The following is a 3129-nucleotide window of genomic DNA, read 5'->3' as shown; positions in this document are numbered from 1 at the left end:
AATAAAGAATTTATGAGAATGAGTTGAGGAAATGTGAAACTTAAAGTGAAAATTTAAATCTAAATCTAAATGCAAATATTTCAATCTAATTTGTCATTGACGTTAATTTGTATAAATATGTTTAAATGTAGCTTATATATAAACATTTCAATGTAAATAGTAAACCGAAATGTAAATATTTCAATATAAACTATGTAAACCATCTATGTAAACTTAAATGTAAATGTAAATGTAAATATTTCATTATAACATTGTTATAAATTTTCATTGGAAAACATGAGTAGTCTAAAACCAAATGTAAATCTAAATGCATTTTTTTTCAATGTAAATGTTGCAATTGAAAACCTAATTGCTTTAAAAATGCAAATGTTTACAATGAGAATGATTTAGAAATACATTGATAATGCTATGAATGTGCATAAGAATGTTTGAAGTTATTGAAATTCAAAAGTGAAAATCATTAAAGCTTAATAAAAATGAGGTATAAATGCAAAACTAAATTTTCTATTGAAATAATATAAACTTGTACCTTATTATGGCTGTGAATATTATGTTGTTACAATTAAAAAAAATCAAAATATAAAAGGTATGTAGTTTATGTCTAGTTGTGTTGAGTTGGCATTTTTGTGTTGAGTTTTTGTCCTATACTTTATAGAACTTTCTTTTCCTATAGTTTCAATGACATAGTCTCCAAACCAGGTTAATTAAATGTTTTGACATTATTAGTTTTTGTGTAGGCTTAGCGGGACTTCCTTTCTCTATTAATTTTACATAAATAGATAGTCAAATATGTATTTCAAAATAATTCTGGTGGCCTCAACCTGCCCATAGGAAACCAGGTCTGTTGGCCACCTATCCGCATACAAAGCTGTCCAAAGTTTAAACATTTTAATTTTTATCATCCAGGCTGGATTTGTTACTTTATCTACTATATGCTTCATACTTGAAAAGTAAATGCTAATCGACATAATAATAAAAATTTACTAGTTGGAATTTTGCTTCAATCTTCGGAATCTACTGGAACCGGATCTTTTGCACTTGACCCAGGTGCTTCACTTTGCAGCAGTGTCTAGATCTGCTTTTACATTCTCTTCAACCAGAGACTTATGATATTGTCACATTTGAACTGACTAGATTTCCTTCTGGAGATCTTTTAGGCTTGGTTTCGCTTGTCTGTCCACTTCTGGTTCTTATCTATCCTTCTAAGTTGTCATTGCTTTAGCCAAAAGTTTTTTCATTACCCAATATTGTTGGATGGTCTGCCTAAACAATGTTTGGCAACCTTGTGTACGACCTGGATCATGAATTATAGGCTCCCATTCTGCTATAGGAATTTCTTCATTTTCTATATTGGCATTTAACTCCCCTTCCCATTCAGCTATGACTTCTTTTACCTCTATCAGAGTTCCTACATAGTAGGCATTGATTAAATTATGCATACTTTCTTGTCCTGATTTTTTGCCCCCTTTCCTCGATGGTTTGCTTTCTTATGTCTTCAGGCCTTTTATTTTCTGTTCAGTGTTTTTTCCTGTTCTTCTGCTCCCTCTTCGTCCCTATTGTCTGCATTCTTTTACCATATTTTTTTGCTTTCTGTACTTATAGTCCCTACGCTCCTGTACCCTTTCTTCATTCAAGTTCATGTGTGTCAGGCCCTGGTGGACAATGGATTTTATACTACCTATAATGTGAACCAGTAGTAAAACATTCAAATCAAGAATAAATTTATCCTTAGTGTTCTTAGTTTTCTTTATGGTTTGTGTTTTTACCTTTTCACTTCCAATTTTTTCCACATTCTTCCCATCATTTCTACTTTGAAGCCACTATGCTACATTCTCAATCCTCAGCTCTATGCCCCCTCTACTTCTCGTTCCCCAGGAGCATCCCAAGTAACCCCCTCCACACTCATGGTCTTGCGGGCTAGAGGTTTTCTCGCCATCTTCAGGGAAGCTGAGCTTTGTTAGCTAGTACGTCACTGGGATGGACCCCCTCTTCACTTTTCTTTGCTGCAGTTTCCCTAGGCTTCCATACCTACCCATCGACTTCCCATGTTGCTCTTTCTCCTTCTTTTCACTACCCTTTTGATATAGAGTTTTCCCTTCTCTATCCCTTTGTTCTAGATTTCTATCCCTGTGCTGTGAGTTTTCCCCCCATATCCATGCTATCCTCCCTTGGTTGTTTTTCCAATTCCGGTGCCTATCTTTCTCTCCTCCCCGGTCCAGAGGGAAGCAACTCTCCCAACATCTCATAGAGGCCTCCAGGCCTTTCGTCCTCTCAATTCTGTGGCGGTTCCTATAGGCAGGCAGTTTAGAGTTTTCCCCAGGTTCGGTTTTCCCCCTCAGGCCTCTCGTAGTGCCCTTTTTCCCCTCCCACCCAAATAGGATAACCATCCCTTTATAATATGAAACTCGGGCAATTACAAAGGGATCCACTTAAGATATCGCTACTTCTAGCATCTACTTGGCCTGACAGCCTTGTTCTACCCTGGGACTAGCCAACTGCCTTACGAGGCTTGATTTTTCCCTCCCACCCTTCCAGGAAATCTCTCAAATCAAACCCATACCAAGTTAATAGGCAATTATCCTTGTATACTCAGAAATTTTCATTCCTTCTATCGACTGAAAGACCAGTGACACAATGTCAACATTTTTCTAAATTATTCATTACTTCTCTCTTTAGATTCCAAATTCTTCTCCATTCCCATGGCATTGTTACCCTATCGACACAGGGGGGCTGTAAGTACATACTAGGTGTTGCTTACAAAGGTCATTTATTGGTCGTCGCACCTCGGCTCGCGGTGTTCACCAGCTTCATCTCCTCGATCTTCCTTAGCTTCTTGCATGCAATTATCCTTCATCTTTACCACCTTTTTCCTTAAATTTCTCTCCAACCTAACTATCCTCATTACCAAGGTAACCCTCCACTTGCCTTGCTTCACTGTCTACCTCCCCTTCTTCCATGTGTGGGTCTTGATCTAGGTGCCCACTCACATTCCATTGATTGTCCTCCATCATCTCCTTTCCAATTCCGGTTGCCCTTGTCGGCTTTTATTTTTCGCTTCCCTTCGACAGCTTGCCTGCCCTCCTTCCATATGTCCTCTCCTTCTTGCCTCTGACCTCCATTACCATCCAC

The sequence above is a fragment of the Pinus tabuliformis genome, chromosome 8 (genome assembly GCF_031772625.1).
Source record: "Pinus tabuliformis cultivar Carrire ecotype Pingquan chromosome 8, CPIR1, whole genome shotgun sequence".
Lineage (NCBI taxonomy): Eukaryota > Viridiplantae > Streptophyta > Pinopsida > Pinales > Pinaceae > Pinus > Pinus tabuliformis.
This window is presented reverse-complemented; position numbering follows the sequence as displayed.